The 19,816-nt window shown below is 39.6% G+C and overlaps 1 protein-coding gene across 1 annotated transcript in view; it reads left to right on the forward strand.

Annotated features, from left to right (window-relative positions):
• ptprdb (protein tyrosine phosphatase receptor type Db) overlaps window positions 1–19,816 on the forward strand; it is a 162,100-nt gene that overhangs the window by 37,196 nt on the left and 105,088 nt on the right. Inside the window, exons 4-5 of the mRNA XM_085410023.1 lie at window positions 14,459–14,534; window positions 15,680–15,724. The gene's annotated coding sequence lies outside the window, so the exon portion shown is untranslated. The remainder of the gene's footprint in view (window positions 1–14,458; window positions 14,535–15,679; window positions 15,725–19,816) is intronic.

Below are 19,816 nucleotides of genomic sequence, written 5' to 3' on the forward strand. Positions count from 1 at the left end.
GCTGAGACAATTTGATGTTAACTGTGCAGGGGAATTAGATGTACCATGTAATTTTGCCTTTCAAATATGATAGCTGAGCAGATGGAATAGGGCAAAGCTCTGTCAAAGTTTCTGCACTTCAGAAGTTCCTCCTCCCTCTCACATACCATTTGCACTTTCTCATTAGCTATAATTCTCCGTATCACCCTCTCTCTTCTTCACCCGATAGACGCTTGTAGACGCTTCCTTTCACTTGTTTCACTCCCTCAGTCAGCGCTCTCTTGGCCCCGAGCGCAGTAGACTCTAATATGTCTTTAAAAGTAGGACACCACTGAGTAATTTGTTGCACCTAGCAAATGATAATTCACAATTGTCACCATATATCCATGACTACAGGGCCACCCCAAGCACACAATAGCATCTGCTTCTCAGGAGAACAGCCATTGTGCTTTTTTTTTCCGTCATTGTATTACTGAATTGAATTTGAAAATATAGGATTATTTCACAAAGGCATGACACCATTTCACAGCAGGGATGTTTGTACCCTTTGTGTAAGCTGCGTCATTTCACTGACATTACATGGAATTTGCTGTGTTCTCGATTGCTTACAGCCACCTTCTGTTGTAGCTGCTCTTCCTGGCAGTAAGCGTGAAAATATATCTGCCTTAATTTTAAGCTTTTATGCTTAAAATGTTCAAGTATTGACACTTTTAATGAATGGATAGAAAAAACGTTTGCTTCGGTGAACCAAAAATTACTATTTATCTGTGGTGATTTTAACATTGATTTGCTAAATCCAACAAGGTTAAAAGCCATTGATGACTTTACTGACACAATGTACAGCTTATCACTATATCCAACAATAACAAAGCCAAGCAGAATAACTTCACATAGCGCCACTATTATTGACAACATTTTTACTAATGTCATGGATTTCCAAATTAATAGTGGTCTGCTTGTCTGTGATATAACTGACCACTTACCAGTTTTTACTTTGTGTGACTGTGATTTAAAAAAAATAGATACCAAGATCATGATAGCAAAGCGAACAATAAATGAAGAAGCAATTCATGCCTTCAATTTCGATTTAGCACAACAAGATTGGAGTTCGGTGTATGAAGAGTCAGATGTGGACAAGGCTTATGATAATTTTCTAGATATTTTTACTATGTGGTACAATAAACATTGTCCTGTAAACGAACACATGACAAAGAAAAAAAAGATAAAAAGTCCTTGGCTCACAAAAGGAATTATTAATGCTTGCAAAAAGAAAAACAATCTGTATAAACAGTTTATCAAAGTAAAAACAAAAGAAGTGGAACAAAGATATAAAGCATATAGAAATAAATTGACTGATATTATAAGAACGAGCAAACAACTTTATTATAGAAGAAGATTATATGAAAATAAAAACAATATAAAAGGAACTTGGGATGTGTTAAACAACTTAATTAAACAAGGATCTTCTGGAACATCATATCCTGAATATTTTACTGATGCAAATGGTGAAAATCACAACATGAGTAATATTGTCGATGGGTTCAATAAATTCTTCATAAATGTTGGCCCTGAACTAGCAGCGGACATCCCGTGTCATAAAAATGAAAATATCAGTAATATAAAATCAAATCCCTTTTCACTGTTCCTCTCAGCTACAAATGAGCAAGAAGTAATAAATATCACATTAAAATGTAAAAGTAAGTCTTCAATGGATTATCATGACATAAATATGTCTGTAGTTAAACAGGTTATTCTGAATATTGCTAGTCCCTTAACATATATCTGTAATTTATCATTTCAGTCCGGTTGTTTTCCAAAAAAAATGAAAATTGCGAAAGTAATACCACTATATAAAAGTAATGACAAACACAGTTTTACCAATTATAGGCCTATTTCTCTACTGCCTCAATTCTCAAAAATTCTAGAAAAACTTTTTAATTCAAGATTAGAAAAATTCCTTGAAAAACATCAAATAATAAATGTTGGTCAGTATGGTTTCAGAACGCAAAGAACCACTTCAATGGCGATAATTGAGGCAGTAGAAGAAATTACTGATACACTGGATAAAAATAAATATGCAGTTGGTATTTTTGTTGACCTCAAAAAGGCCTTCGACACAATCAATCACTCAATTTTACTGGATAAATTGGAAAGATATGGTATTCGAGGGAAAGCTGGTAACTGGTTAAAAAGTTACCTAACAGGTCGGGAACAATATGTTAGCATAGGGCATTACCATTCAGAGAAACTTGGTATTACATGTGGTGTTCCCCAAGGGTCAGTGTTGGGACCAAAACTTTTCAATGTATACATAAATGATATTTTTGATGTTTCTCAAGTACTTAAACTCATACTGTTCGCAGATGACACCAACATATTTTTCAGTAGCGATGATTATACTGATCTTGTAATGACTGTAAACAGGGAGCTAAAATTAATAAAAAAATGGATGGACATAAATAAATTATCATTAAATATAAATAAAACTAAAGCAATGTTTTTTGTAATTTAAAATATAATATAGAATTACCAATTATCATTGAAGGTGTACCAATTGATAATGTGAGTGAAAACAAATTTTTGGGAGTTATAATTGATAACAAAATTTCATGGAAACCCCACGTCAGACACATAAAAAACCAAAATTTCCAGAAGCCTCGCAGTTTTGAACAAAGTGAAACAATTCCTTGATAAAGATGCACTTCGTACTCTGTACTGTACCCTGGTTCTTCCATATCTTCCATATTGTGTGGAAGTGTGGGGAAATACATATAAAAATACAACTAATCCATTAGTCACAGTACAGAAACGAGCACTGCGTATTATTCACAAGGCTGGTTATCTAGATCATACTCACAAATTCTTTCTTCAGGCAAAGTTACTTAAATTCCAGGATCTGGTTAATTACAATACATCCATAATTTTGTATAAAGCTTTTACTAAACTTTTACCGGCAAATTTACAAACTAGATTTGAAATTCGAGAAAAGGTTTATAATGTGAGAGGCTTTGGAGAATTCAAATTACCCAGAACTCGAACAACCCGTAAAGGCTTTTGTGTGTCTGTATGTGGTGTGAAAATCTGGAACAGTCTGAGTTTACAATTGAAACAATGCAAAAATATTCATAGATTTAAATTTCTCTACAAACAGTTGGTCTGGTCACAGTATACTCAATGATGGGTTTTAGTGTGCTCTGTAATGTCTGTCCTCTTACCATTGCTGGTATGGATTCCAAAATAAAAAATAAAGTGTGCGTATGTATGTACATATATGTACTTGTGTGTGTAGATATATATGTATGTATATGTATGTGTGTCTGTTACTTGTAGTTATTACTGCCTGTTACCTGTGGTAATGCAATTTATAATTTATATATTCTGTATTCAGTTATGAAGGCTCTAATTGTTGGTTGCGAGCTGCCGCTTAGATGCTTGTATCTGCCCGGGGCTGTTGATGGGTCTGTATGCAATGATGGGCGTAGCTGCGGGAAGTTTATTGTTTTTTTTTTGTTGATGAGTGGGGTGGGATTTAATAAGTTTTCTTCGTCCCACTCCTTTTTCAGGCAAGTTTTGTTTTTTGTTTTGTGTATTTTATGTTCAATATAGGTATTTGTTGTGCCTGAAAATGAATAAATAAATGAATGAAATGAATGAATGAAATGTTGAAGGCTTAGTGAAAGCAGTTTCACAAGGTTTGGCCTCTCAAGAGACTGAATGCCAACATTAGTATTAGTATCAGCAATATGTAAGCAATAATGTTACTTATATTATTTAACTGTCAGTTTTATGGTTCCGGTGGTTCTTTGTTAGTGTACAGTTTAAAGGGGGTGAAAAAGACATTTACAAGTCAAATACAGATGCAGGTCAATAGCATTTGTGGTCGCCTTGACCCATAGTAGCAGTTGTAAAAGTAAAAGCTTTTCAGTCTGCCGTCTTAGTCTTATGGAAATCTATAAATGGAGTGTTCCTACTGTTACAGCTTCTGAAACACAGGATTGCACTTAAGCTCACATTCATACATTTAGATTTAAATACGTTTTTTCCAAGATGCAGCACAACAGGCTGTCAACATAAGGCTGGCATGTTCTCGCCCAACAAAAGTTGACACTGTCAATCCATTATTACCCAAAGAAAGCCATGTATTGCACATTTCCTACAGGTAATACAGTCTGTTATATAATATTTATTACTCCCCATATAAAGTATATATATATATATGGTACTATGCTACTCGTTACATTATTTCTGCTTATTCCGTCATATGACCCACATTAAACTCATGGACTGACCCACAACCACCTACACACACACAATGGACAACTGTACCCTCAAACACACAATAATAACATGGACTGAACCACCACTCACAACCACTTACACTTTATATAGCCTCTGTAGAAACTATCCACATATCTCACTTATCTTGCACTACTGTATAGTTCTGTGTAAATAATCATTCTGTACATACAATAATTTTTAATCCAACAACTGTTTATAACCTGCATAGTTCACATTTCTGTATAACTGTATATCTCAGATTTCTGTATAGTTTTTTTTATTTCATATTCTGTATAGTTTTTCATATTTATATCCTGTACATAGCTTGTACTCACTACAGCCTGTGCATACTTATAGTTATAGAATATTCATAACATACTTCATACCGTGTACATTATAACATACCATAATAGACCCATTTCTGTAATATACTTACATATCTATATTATTGCTAATGTATATTGTAATATATCTATATCGTGGCTAAAGCACTTCTGGATGGATGCAAACTGCATTTCGTTGCCCTGTACCTGTGACATGTGCAATGACAAAAAAGTTGAATTCTAATTCTATTCTATTCTATATGAAATGAAATGCATTTACTGTAGTACAGTAACTGGAAAGTGTGTGATTATAGTAACACGCCATCACACCCAGCACTATTTATGATGTGCTTTGTTCCGTACCAGCTCTTTTCCCTAAATGGACATATCTTCATCTTTAATGGCTAAACACTCCACTGTGTTCAAGCTATTCTTGATCCCTTGTCTATACTGCTTTCTAGGAAGACCACATAATGTGGTGTGTTAAACAATCAAAGGCCTGTACTGTGAAGTAAGATTTTATCTCTTTGTGTGTGAGATAAAATTGTGTGTGATTGTGTGTACAGTGTCCATGTATGTCTATCCCTACGTTGGGTGAGTGCTGAGTATTTGTATATGTGTGCATGAGGGTGGGAATGCATGTTTGTGTCTGTGTCTATATGGTAAATAGCCTGCATTTGTATAGTGCTTTTCTAGTCCTTAAGGACCCCAAAGCGCTTTACACTACATTCAGACATTCACCCATTCACACACTGGCGATAGCAAGCTACATTGTAGCCACAGCTGCCCTGGGGCGCACTGACAGAGGCGAGGCTGCCGGACACTGGCGCCACCGGGCCCTCTGACCACCACCAGTAGGCAAACATGGGGTTAGTATCTTGCCCAAGGATATTTGGCATGCAGCCAGGAGGCAGCCTGGGATCGAACCACCGACCTTCAGATTAGTGACAGGTCGGGTCTTACACTCCACCTCTCTGGGAACTCCCAGGCCCTCCAAAGGCCTATCTCCCCTCACCACACTCCCTGCTGGTAACTGATGCCCTCAGGGGTCGGTGCGTTGGTGGTTCTTGGTGTCCAGTGCTGGGCGCTCAGGTATGTACCAGCTCACTCCCGGTGACTACTTGGCGGTGCCTGGTGCCTGTTGCTCGGTTAGGCCTCTTCCGGGGCAAAGGGGGCCCTCGGGCCTCTGGCCTCTGGCCTCTGGGCCTGTGGCTTAGTTCACTCTGGCACAGCTGGCTGCCGGCAGAGCCAGCGGGCACGCCACTGCAGCCCCCTCTGGCTTCTGCTCAGTGGCTACTGGGTGACCCCTCATCTGGGGCTCTCCTCAGCTCTTCCCAGAAGGGTGGCACGGATGCCCCTCCGGTGGTCCTCCTTGGGCTCTCGCACTCTGGGGCCTCTGGATGTCTGGAGCCTGGATCTCCTCCATGCCTGCTTCATGCCCTGGAGGACAGAGCCATGGCTCTCTACATCCTCTAGCAGACCATTACATGGGGAAACCTTTTGAATACAAGCGCGCTGATCCACACAGGTGTGCACACGGGTGTTCACTGTTCATAGACACAAACCTTTATTGGCTGCTATATCCAAGCACATTGTGCGCTGTCGGTCCTGCTTGCTACACAACAACATTCAATATTTAGTATTTACTGCTGTTTACACTTAGCTAGATTAACGTGATGGTGCTGTGTTTAGTATGTTGCTCTGTTTTTTTTTTTTGGCTTGTTTTCTCTTCTTTTTCTCTCAACAGGTGATCCAGGAGATTTCTTTTTCTCTTCTTTCTCGTTTTAAGTGCCCTTTCTCACTGTCCCTCTTCCCTTCTGTTTTTCTTTTCCTTCATCTTTCTTTCTCCCTTTCCTATCCCTGAGTCATGTCTGTCCCGTCTGTAACAACTGAAAATAAAATAAAATAAATAATAACAACAAATGTCGATCAAATGGACCAATACGCCAAGGCCGTGATGATCCATTTGGCAAAGTAAATCCATTGGGTATCCTTGCTGGTCTTTAGACAACAATTCTGACGTCTAAAGAACCACATGGGACAGGCAAAAAAAAAAAAAAAAGATTTTATCTCTCTTTCGCGTCTTTTTTAAGATCACCAGGTTTCAACTTGCTTGCATCACCCTGGTTACTGTTCTGAAGCACATTAGAGATCAACATGTGTGAAATTAACACCTATTTGCCAGTCAGTTCAATCAAAATATGATCAAAATTCATGAAAGATTGAACTTTTGCTGGTGGATAGTAGGACTGTCTAAAGTTTTTGTGTTTCCATGATGAGCTTCAGTAATAAATACAGATTCGTAGACGCGGCTTTATTTTTTCCCTGGTGGCTGCAAACAATTACTTTTAAACTATTTTACTTTTTGTATGCATTAATAAATGATGTACTTTCTGACCTTACATCAAATTGGAGACAGTCTGTGCTTGAATTGAAAAAATAAAAACTAAAACTGTATTTTAAACATTAATTTACTGTCAGATTCTCTTGCGTCTTTCAGATAAAGTTGTTGTTTTTTACTTGCAGTACAAAGTTTGCACTTTTGCCAGACTTCTTTCGAGGTTTCAAATAGGCTACATTTTATTGATCTGAGGTCTTTTCCAGTCTCACTAATCAAAAACTTTTCAACCACACACACAACGCTTCAGTTTTTTTTTTTTTTTTATCATACTGTTTAGTGTTTGTGCTCTCAGACTTTACAGACTTTGTCTGCAGCAGCAGTGCTACTTTCAGTCTGTATTATGTGTTTGACCTCTTACTAGTTTTCCATAGCGTAGGCTGCCAGTGCACTTATTCATATATGTGATTGGGCTGATGCTTCCAGCGTCACCTCTTTTGTGTGAATGCGCAAAGGAAACCCCGGGTTAATTTAGGGAACTGATAATCAGCTTCATGTGCCTGCTTCTTCTGATTGCCAGTGTTGGTGTAACTGAATTCAGATAAGGGAAAGGTACCCAGCATATGTTCAGTTCACTTCACAGTAGTACAGGCCCCAGGTCAGGTATGTTTTTTGTTTTGTTCTTTGTTTTTTTCAGTCTGTTCATACCCACGTTGTAATACAACTGGACCAAAATCTGTGCAGTATAATCTTCTTTATTAATTTCCTGTATTGATGTTTTTTGTTGTAGGAGGTGGAAGTAAGATTTAACTTTTTGTATATAACTTTTTGAAGCATATGAACTAATTATTTTAGTTTGTGTGGCAGACAGCACACAGCTATTAATTACATTATTAATGAAAGCTACTGGTTTGAACCTAAAGCTTTTCGTTAAGTGGTCTTTGGGCATGTGAGTCTCTGGTTGGGTTCACGTAAGATCAGATCGCTTTTGAAGTTGTCTGGATGACAAACTTAGGCTTATGTGTGAAGGCTTGAACTGGACACTAATTTATACTAATCCTGATGATCTGAAAGAAGGTTGATGAACGTTGTGAGACGGAACCACAAACAAAGCCTAGTTTGTCTGCTTTTTTGTTGTTATTGGGGTTTTTTTTTTCAGTTGTCAGGTGCATTTGATTGAAAGATGTGCTCCTGTTTCAGTCAATAAAAGTGTCCACACAGGCTGTGCAGCCTGACACGTGAAATGTAGATTGAGCTCTTGCTGGTCTTTTGATGGAACGCTTTAGTCACAAAATTTTACACAGGCTGTTTATAAAAGTCCCATGATTAATCTAAAACTGAAAATCTAAAAAGCAGAAAAATATAATAAAATATGCTGTAGAACTGAGAAAGGTTGGTTGCTGCTTAAGTACACAGGCACTACCACTTCTGTTAATTAAAAATAAATATTAGCACAGAAAATCCAGTTAAAATGGACAAAAAAAACCTTTCACCATATAATGAAAAGCTTTATATGTGGAACCCCTTTACTGTGATCTAACATAAAGGCAGCTGTATATCATTTTTTTTATTGTTTCTCTGTGTGCTTCACAATAACTTGTCATTTGTCTAAGGTTATTCTGCATCGTCTCTATTAAAGTGACAGATTGAAATTGACCTCAAATTCCAAGCCATTTTTTGAGTGAAATACTAAACTACAATATCTGCATCCTGTTGAAGAAAATGAAGTAACAGAGCACTTTATAGAAGAAAAGGAAATCATTTGTATGCATTGAGCCGAGTGGAAAATTAAACAAGTATTGCGAAGGGGTGCTTATAACCCACAATGTAATGCTTGAACCAGATCATTTGCTGAAATAGAAATAGTCATACAGATATGAGATTTAAACTGGGTGAATAACAGCCAATGACAGTTTCATCTAAAGCGTATGGAAAGAGTTTATATAAGAAGAAAACTTAAGCTGGGCTTCTTGCATCAGCAAGGTCTCTGACAGGCAGAAAGCGTTGTTCAATGAAAGTGAGTATGGCAGATGAAAAATACAAAAAGCTGACTTACTGTTCTCTGAATCTAAAAGATGCCCGGCAGCACCATCAGCAAAGAACTGGCAGAAACAAGTGGGTACATCCATCTAATGTGTACAGTCTGGTCATAAGTAGACTTTACTGAATCAGTGCTTATTAAAGTTGTATTTATGGAAGTATCTATAAATGTGGAAACAAAGAAAAGTGATGCTTGAAAATATAAAAACTGGGTCTAACTGAAGGCAATTTAGAATAGAATAGAATAGAATAGAATAGAATAGAATTCAACTTTATTGTCATTGCACATGTCACAAGTACAAGGCAACAAAATGCAGTTTGCATCCATCCAGAAGTGCTTTAGCCATGATATAGATATATTATAAAATATATATTAGCAATAATATATATACATATTTTACAGAAATGGGTCTGTTATAGGTATGAGGGTACAAAAATGGGTCTATTATGGGTATGTTACAATGTACATGGTATGAAGGTATGTTATGAATATGCTATAAGTATGTACAGGCTGTAGTGGGTATACAAGCCATGTACAGGCTATGAACAGGATATACATATGAAACTATACAGAAATATGAAATATAGAGCTATACAGAAATATGCAAGTTATAAACAGTTGTAGAATTATAATTATCTTATTGTGCAGAATGATTGTTTATACAGAATCATACAGTAGTGCAGTTAAGAGAAGAGAAATATGTGGCTACTTTCTACAGAGGCTATATAAAGTGCTAGTGGTTGTGGATGTCTGTATGTTCAGTCCATGAGTTTAACGTGGGTCAGATGTCAGGAGGCAGAGTTCAGGAGTCTGACAGCTGTGGGGAAGAAGCTGTTCCGGTACCTGGTGGTCTTAGTCCGGAGGCTCCTGTAGCGCCTCCCAGAAGGCAGGAGGGTGAAGAGTCCATGTGATGGGTGACTGGGGTCTTTGATGATTTTCCCAGCCCTTTTCAGACACTGCTTCCTGTAGATGTCATTTATGGCAGGAAGTGGTGCTCCGGCGATGCGCTGGGCAGTTTTCACGACCCTCTGCAACGCCTTCCGGTCCGAGGCAGAGCAGTTCTCGTACTAGACTGTTATACAGTTGGTCAGGATGCTCTCGATGGTGCAGCGATAGAAGTTCACCAGGATGTCTGAGGACAGGAGTCCTCAGGAAGAAGAGGTGCTGGTGAGCCTTCTTGACCAGCTTAGAGAAGTCGGTCGTCCAGATGAGATCCTTGGAGATGAGGACACCCAGGAACTTGAAGCTGCTCACAGCAGGTTGTTTCTGTCGCACCACTCAGCCAGACGATCCACCTCCTCCTTGTAGGCGGCCTCATCGTTGTCATGGATGAGGCCAATCACCGTGGTGTCATCTGCAAACTTAATGATGGTGTTGGAACCATCGGTAGGTCTGCAGTCGTGGGTGAAGAGGGAGTAGAGGAAAGGGCTCATCACACAGCCTTGTGGTACACCAGTGTTCATTGTGATTGTAGATGAGCAGTGGTTATCCAGCCGGACATGTTGGGGCCGGTTGGTCAGGAAGTCCAGTAACCATTTACACATGAGGGAACTGATGCCTAGGTCTGTCAATTTCCTGATGAGTTGTGAGGGGAGGATTGTATTGAACGCTGAACTGAAGTCTTTAAACAGCATTCTGGCATAGGTGTTGTTATTCGTTGGCAAAGTGCAAATTTCGTTGGCAAAGTGCTGAAGAATCATGCTTTAACCAGGAAACACAGTAGAGGTTCTCTGCTGCTTTAGGACTGCATTGCTGCAAATGGAGCGAGGGGCTTGGTCAGAATTAGTGACCTTCTCATTAATAAGAAATATAGACAAAATCTCATTTGTCGTCCAATACCACCAAAGAGGCATCTGTTTGTCCCCAACCTTAAAAATGAGTCATAAAGAATTATTTTAGTGGCATGAAAAAGAGCCAAGTCGTGTAACAGATTGTTTGCCCAACACAGAACCCTTCAGTCAACATCAGTGAGTCAGTCTGGGGATTCACAAAGAGGAAGAAGTGACTTAGAGTCCCTAAACAGATGCAAAAACTGTAGCAGGTTCACAGGGATGCTAAAAAACTGTACCCTGATGGACCTGGGGAAAAATCATGTTTTTTTGTTTTTTTTTTAAAAACCATGGTCACAAAAGAATTAATTGCAGTTGATAGAGATTATGTTTTTCCCTTTCTGCATTTTTATTGAATAATGATCAGCTCTTACTAAAAATATCCTCACTTTAAAGCAAATGCTTAAAGATTTTACTCATTGTTCTGGATGTACGGTGGGGATAAATGTCTGAGAATGCCAATAGAGGAATCAAATTTTAACTCACTGTTTTGAATCAAATCCCAAGAGACCCAGCTGCATTTGCTATAATAAACCGAGACGTGAAGGAACACCAGAGCTCTGTAATCCGATCAAACTTGAAACGCCAGACAGCTGTACTTACTTTTGATTTTTCAGAAGTGGTAATTTTATGTAGTTTAGGATTAAAGTGAGTGTGTGTCTGAACTGCCTACCTGTCAACTTGCTTCTTCTTATACAGCTTTTTCAATGGGTGGAGGAACAATTGGGTTTTGAATGTAGCTGTATTATTATACTGTATATCTTTTCAGCTTAAAAGGTTCAAGAGCAGCAGGTCAGTTTTGAAGTTTCATTTGAATTATGCAGGCATCTTGAATCCTCTCAAGATGTTTGATCATCCTTGTGGGGTCAGATTTAATCCTCACCCAGTTTATTCCCTTTGTGTAAACTCTTAAACGCTAGAGATGCACACACACACACACACACACACACACACACACACACACACACACACACACACACACACACACACACACACACACACACAAGTATGCAAGTTGTAAACAAGTTGGAGAAGTTGTTGAAGCAAGACTGTGCCATTCCACTCTGAGAGTCCCTGTTGCCAGCTTGACCTGCAACAACCTCCTTAACGTTCTGGGCCAATTTTGATCAGTGCCGCACATACACTTCGAAAGAGTAAACATGTTTACAAACTGAAATATGCTGCTGAAATATATTTCTCTAAAAGGGAATGACACTTCTGGTGAACATATGATCTTGAAACATTTCACACTTTACTGACACTGTAAAAAGATGGTGCAGCTTGAGGACGGTTGCGTCTGCAGATAAAGTTTGTAGGTAATCATGTGAGTGTTGTCCGTGGCTTAACTGTGACACTGCATTTAAAATAGGCTTAAGAGACATCTGATGCCCACTCTGCTGCCCCGCTTCCCCACTTGCCTTGATTTTGAGTCTGAGTGACAGAAGCCTATGAAGAGTGTTTCATACATGCTGAGTGAAGCCAAACCAAAGTAAGCGGAGTTCCACTGAGCTGCCCTGGTTAGGGTTAGACATCAAAAAATTATCTGGGCCATTGCTGTGCAGATCAGTGCAGAAATAGTTTGGTTCATGGTGTGAAAGGGCCATGTGAAAGCACTTCAGTGACCTAAATAATATGCTACCATGCCCAGAACCATTTCCACCACCAGCAGAAACCTTTAAGGTGACGTCCAGACGTAGCACCTAGAGATGAATTCCCTTCAAATTACTATCAACATTTTCACTCTCTCTGAATAATCACTTTCAGCCATTAACATAAAAGGGCTTCAAAGGCTGCTCTGAAGGGTTCCCATGGGAGTCCTCTCAGAGTTTCAAAGCAGCAAAAAAGGTTTGCAGACAGGCTTTCACCAGTGGGTGCCACTTTATTGCATAAAAGTCACAGAAGAATCTAAAGTAACGCCGTGTCCACCAATGCAGGACAAACATAACTTGTCCTATGTCGCTATGCAAGATCTGTAAACTGAATTGCTTGCACCAACACGAGCTTTCTCACTGATCTAGTTTCCAGACTCTCCCTTTCCTGCACAAAGCTGCTGAGGCTTTAATTACTTCTGCTGGGCCAGCACAGGTGAAGCACATTCTCACTAACAAGGTGGTTTCCAACCAGGGAGTACTGAAACCCAACAGGAAAACAACATGATTGAGGGGGAAACCAGTTCCCGCAATAGAGGGTAACCGATGCTTATAATAATCCTCTGCACAACTCATTTCACCAGCACTGTAAGATCATTACAGAGGAAACATGTTGCGAGTGGATGGGAATCGAGGGAGGAATGTGTCATCGACTGAAAATAAAATGTTAGCTTGCCTCCACACGTGATGCACGGTCATTTGCAATTGTGCGAACACAAGCCTGAACTCAGATCACACGCTTAGGTTGTCAAAGTCAGACAAAGAAACACATTCTTTGAATTTTGCATCATTGAAGATCTCACCTTTATAACCTAAAAACAACAGGTGATTACAGGCCAAGGAACGCACAGCATGACCTGGTTATGATTTGCAAACAAATCAATCTTGATATTTACATCACCAGATTCTGCAGTTAATGTATGCTGCCATCACCGTCTTTGCCCTTGTTTGGTAAGTCGGTCAGCAGCACAAACACAGGAGTGGTATAATAGCACAGACCAGTGGTGACTCTTTGTTATGGCATCTTTTGGCAGGGACTGATTTATTCTAATCATCTTGATATTATTAATAGGCTTTTCTATTACATTCTTTCAATTTGATTTTAATATATTTATTGCACATTATATTATTTATTTGGTGATATAAAAAATTTATAGGCTAGCCACCACAGTGCTTAGAGTGGCCATCCCATCAGATACACCAGAAGTAGTAGAAAATAATAAAAAGAAGAAGAAGAAGAAGAAGAAGAAGAAGAATTATAGATTTAAGTTGAAAATGTTCAAAATGTTCTTTTTTTTAAGTGGCTGATTCACAGCATGTGTGTAGAGGACTTTTGGTCAAAATATATAACTTCAATAAAAGACAAATATCATCATCAACGCAAGCAGTTCTGGAAACAACCCTGTAATCCTTTCAGATCCACACTGATTTCCCTCCACCAGTGATTGCTTCTTTGCTACATCTTGATGTCACTGGAGTCACAAAACATAGAAGAGTGACATCTGTATATCTGTGTGCAGGTCTGTGTGTGCACATGCATGTATGGTCTGTTACATTAAACATGCCTCCTTGCTAGTATTCTCACATGAACCTTTGATCTGCGAGTGTGTACTTTTCATGCCGAGGTGCTGCATGCTTTTCCCACTTGGGCATTTCAGCCCCTGTTCCACTCACAAGCCTGTACAGCTTGCTGGCATGGAAGCCTTAAAAGCCTTAAAAGCTCCCAGTGTAGAAGTTGAGCCGCGGCTGTCCATTTGACCCAGACTGCTTTTGGAACGACTGAGCTGCACTAGCTGAATTCGGGTTTCAGATTGGAAGCTTTGATCTGAATGCAATGATATAAACAAATGAGTGCAAGAAGAACATGGAGAACTTAGCTGAAAGTCAGAGTTGTCTTTAAGATCAGTGACTTCTATAAAGCTAAAGCTCTGCTCTTAATTCCTTTCCTTCTCCTTCTTTCTCTTCTCTTTCCTTCCCCAACCTCTTTGCTTTCTCACTGTATCCTCTCTTCTCTCTTGCAGGAGAATTCTGGGGAGATTTCTTACTCTTTCATTCCTCAAGGATGAAGCAGCGCAGTGTGTCTGTGCACTGAAACAGGTAGGCAATGATTACCACAGTGAACGTCAGACAGACACATGCACGCACATGAACATTTACCGTCAGAAGCCCCCTTTTCCCCAGGTGTTTTGTGTATGATCTATTTTGCTAAAAGGCTGCACCATGACCACTAAGGAAGAAACAGCAAGGGAGCACACAAAGATAAAGAAAGGAATGGAACCTTTCTTCTGAGAGAGTGAAGAAAACTCAGATGGAGATTCATCATAAGGCCCAGAGAAAAATCAAGTGAAGACGTTGATAGGATGAAAGTTTAACCAAACATCAGCTCCCCACAGGAGTAGCAAATCTGCTGCCGTCGCAGTGGACGGACCGGGAGAAAGACATGCAAAGAGACAGACTGACAGACAGGACAAGACAGAGCGGCGATCCCCAGCTGTTTTTAAAATCCTGCCTCTGATACATTATTGAATATGCGGCTCTCTAACGCATCGCTGAGCTTTCCTCTCATGTTAGTGCTCAAGTTTGTATAGCGTCACCATTCTAAATATAAAGCATTCGCTCACCCCCTTTTATTTTTTGCTAAAAGATGCAGAGGCTGCACGTAGGCTGTGTGTTGCTCTGAGAGCCACTTTCCTTTTCTGAGGCTATAGCTGGAGTTTGAGTTGAGTTTGTGTGTGACTCATTTTGGTACCAAGCCTCAGCAAACTTTACAAAAACCAAAATAGATATCATCAAACTCCTTGAAAGCTGGCTAGATGGTGCATAGAGTATGCTGAAGCACGATGAGTGCTTCACTGGGACTCGTATGTACTGTTTGCTGAAGGAAGGGGATTGATTTTGCTGCTTAACAGCAGGTGGAATACGGCAGATCTAAGACACCTCATTTTTCTTAGTTCCTTTTTTTCTAATTTTTAATATGGTGAATTTCCGTGGATGTTGCAAGGCCAGAGTCCTGAGACTTATATGTTTATATTGTGGAGTACCAGGTGTAATCTACAGGTGGCAGCAGAGCAGCATACCCAGCAGAAATGTTTCTGGAGCAGACTTTATTTGCTCATTTTAAGCGGCTAAGGCTTTTGTACAGTAGGGTCTTCATAAACCTCTGTGGCATCATTGCAAGTTTTCAAACAGATCATTCTTCCGGTCCTAGAAAACCAATATTCTTCAATAATCTTCTCTTGCAGCTCCCACTTTCAAACTTCATGTGACAGGATGAACCATGAGCAAAGGTAATAAAGTTTGCTTTCTTTAACTGTTTCTGTGCTTGTGTGCTTCATTAGTGTATGCAGTGGCATGCACATTTTAAGGGCGTGTGTCTCCGTTGTCTGACAGATGTTGCAATGGCATGATTAGTCCTCTGTGTGTGAGGTTGCTATAGTGACTGTGGGTTGAGTGTTGGGGAGGCCAGAGTGGAATAGAAGGGGTGCTGAGGATGAGAAGAGGGGGTGGAATAGGAAATGACGTGCTTGTTGCCTCTGGCCTGCGTGTGTTTCTTTTTCTTGTTTTGTATGTGAGAGTGGGCGTGTTTGTGTGATGTTTATGTCTGTTTGTTTGTGTATCTGTATAAAGAGCACAGCATTGAAGAGACACTCGTCTGTGTAATTGGGAATTTGATCAAGATAACTCACTCGAATACACAGTCGATCATGTGCGCACACACATTTTCTTTCTGCGTAGGAGCGACAGAGACAGGGATCCTGTGATGGCTGGAGCGTGGGCTTGGGGTAACCTGTTCTGCCTCACAGACCAACACTATGAGTGGGTCATACTTATCACTTAAACTGCCACGTCAATGAAGCTGTTTAGCAAACTGGTACAAGCAAAAGAAATGCCCTCTGCTTCTGTGAGCACAGAGATTGTACAACACTAGTCTGAAGCACTTAAATGTAAGGCTCCAGAGTAGGACAGTATCAACAGTATTACCCTGAGGGTATCATCTTCCATGAGGCTTTGTCAGACCAAAGTGGGGATCCCTGAGATTGACTTTTAGATGTTTTGTAACCTTTTCGTTTCCTTTTGTGAAGTAAGAGACAGTTTGGGAGTTCTGAAACATATCTTGTTGGTTGAACTGCATAAAACTCAGACATGATTTACAGGTTTGTTTTAAGGGGAGCTCAAAAGCCACCTATAGACATAGAGATGATTGTGAACTCTTTCATTAATTTTGTGTTTCTATTGTTATCTGTAGGGATAACAATAGCGAGAACAACTTTTTATTACTTGATACACTTTCAAGTACTTGAGCTCTCGCTGTGTTTGATGTTGATTCTGAGTACTGACCCACAACCTGTGCATTCCTAACCCTTGTTTGAGGTTCACGGTTTTGTTGCGCTCCTGTTTACTGATCTGGTGGAGAAGCAATAATTTACAGAGTATATTTAAAGGTTGAGTAATGTTATCTTATCTTCAATTACAACATATGAAGAAAGAATTCATGATTAGTTTCTTCTTTTTTCTGCATTGGTAATTTTTCGTCTTATTTTGAAATTGCCATTTGTTAGGGAATTGTCATGGCTACTGAACGGACCCATGTGCAGACAGTTCTTTCAAGGAAACAAAAAGGGGATTTATTTACAATAGGGATCACCTTAGTGCAAAATATATGTACAGTGAGTTGGGAGGGGGTCCAGGGCTCCAGGGAGAGAAGGGGGGGGGGGGGGGGATCCACACACACGCTTCCTCTTCCACTCAGTCACCGCCACCGCTCCTCCGCACACGCACACTCCTCTTCAGCCGCACTCGCTCCAACACTCCACACACTGCCCCACTTGGACAGGTCCGGTGATTCGGTCCAGAATCTACAGACAGAAGGTCAAGGTTAGTTCCACAACATAAAACACGTGTAAGCGATTCTTCTTTGAATATGCCGCGAGCACGAACTCAGGTGGTTCGACGTTCCAGCGGTGAGCTGCTCTGTGCCACTGCCTTAAATAGCAGCTGGGGAAATCAGCCAGATCAGCCACAGGTGGACACCATCCACAGGGGTGTGTGGGCCAAGAGTGAGAGCCCGTAATGAGCTCCACCCAGGCAGAGAGGAGGAGGAGAGACAAAAAACTAAAACTAACAACAACAAAACCTGTAGCCAGCGTGGGCCAACCAGAGAGACACGGGGACCGTGACAGGAATTCTTAGAAAAAGCTGTAGAAAGTCTATTCAGATCCTTATTATGCTAATTACATTTTTCCCAACCTATTACAGTCTAGCTTTCAAAAGCAGCATCACGCTGAGACTGCGCTTTTGAAATTCTATAACAGTCTTTTGATGGCTTCTAATGCAGGGATTTGTTCTGTACTCATTCTACTTGACCTCAGTTCAGCCTTTGATACTGTTGATCATAAAATTTTACTTAATAGGCTTAAGTTTCTGGCTGGTCTCTCTGGCTCTGTGTTACATTGGTTTTCTTCCTATTTATATATTCCTCTGACAAGACTTTCTCTGTTAGGGTGAACAAGTTCTTCTCTGATTATGCCTCCCTAACCTGTGGGGGTTCCACAAGGTTCAGTAATGGGTCCATTATTATTTTCTTTCTACATTCTTCTCCTAGCTGGCACCATTAAGTATTTTTCTGATGTTTCTTAACATTTCTATGCAGATGACGTTTAGCTGGATATGTCTTTAAAACCTCACCAGCTGAATTGTCTGTTCGCTCTAGTCTCCTCTTTAACCCCCATTAGTGTCTGGCTCTCAAGCTATTATTTTGTTCTAAACAGCGCAAGACTGAGGCTATGATTGTAGCTTCTCCTCTATTATATATGAAAATCAGTCAGGCTCATGCTTCTATTTGTTCATCTGCTAGGTCCGGCATTTGAAATATTGGCATAATATTTGATTCCTCTCTATTTATTGTTCCTGTTTCTTTCATATCAGGAACATTTTAAAATGTAACATATGGTCTCTTTGGCCAAACCACACATAATTGTTCATGCGTTTGTGTTATCATGCTTAGATTATTGTAATTCCCCGTTTACTGACTCAGATAAATTATGTTTTGGGGGCCTCAAACAGGCACAAAACGCTGCAGTCAGACTATTAATGTTTATAATATATATAATATAATATTTATTATTTATTTTTTATTTTATTTTATTTCTTTACCAGTAGATTTTAAGATCTGTTTTAAAATTCTTGTACTTAGATACAGAGCACTAAATGGCCAGGATCCATAGTATTTATATAAACTTTTTACTAAACAAACCTGTCCTCGCAGTATTCGATCACAGGCTCAGAATTTGTTAGTTGTTTCTTGTATAAGATTAAAAACTAGGGCAATAGACAGCCTGTGGCACCAAGTCTCCCATTTTGTATTGCTATTACAGCTCTTGATTTTCTTGTTTATTTTACTCTGTCTTGTTGTACAGCGCTTTGTGATTGCTTGTCTGTGAAAGCGCTTTATAAATAAACTGTTGTGGTGGTACATATGAAGGTTCCCCCGTTTGATTCCAGAAGGACACACAAACTCAGCCTCAGCTAGTGTCCTATTAGTGCCAGTCCCAAGACAGTTGAGAGGGTTGTGTTAGGAAGGGCATCTGGCATAAAATCTGTGCCAAATCAAACATGTGGATCCATCCGCTGTGGCGACCACTTGGGAAATAAGGGAGCAACCAAAAGAAATTAGTGGTATTTCTGTCAGCTACAGTGCACTTATCAATACAAATACAGTTCTGGTTTGGAATAAACCACTAAATCTTTGCCCTTTTTAAAATGCACTGTAGGTTTATGGGGTGCACAATCTCTGATCCCAGATTTCTTGATTTTGAAAATAAATAAAGAGTAAGTGAATAATTTAACATCTGATATTCAAAACCAAACATACTCCCATATAGGAGATTTGTCTAAAATATGAGTAGGGAAGCATGTTAAAATATCTTAAAATCTGTATTCCTGTATGTAAGGTGTCATGACATGAGGGATTTCTCTGGTAATAAAAACTGACTCAGCTGCTCACTACTCGAGCAGTAGATGAATACAAAATGTTTTTATCTGTACATCACTACTTCCATACTTTGTAGCATTCATCATGACTTTAATCAAAGGATGAACGGATTAGAAATTTGTAGTCAAAGATCAAGGTCACTATGACCTTACAGAGCTGAGTTTGGGGATAACTCAAAACAATTCCACACCATTGTCTAATATAATAAACTGCTGATGTTTATCTTCAAGGTCAAAGGTCATTGTCACATCATAAAGCATTTTCTCACCTGTACTCCAGTCTGACATTACCCAGGGGAATTCACATACCCTCCACTGTCAGAGCAGATTTTTGATGGTTACCACTGTCTCCTCACAGAAAGAAGGTTCTGTCTTGTTTCTTTTATGAG

This window comes from Rhamphochromis longiceps, linkage group LG6 (assembly GCF_057381845.1).
Source record: "Rhamphochromis longiceps isolate RC_006_pf linkage group LG6, R_longiceps_female_GT1.1, whole genome shotgun sequence".
Lineage (NCBI taxonomy): Eukaryota > Metazoa > Chordata > Actinopteri > Cichliformes > Cichlidae > Rhamphochromis > Rhamphochromis longiceps.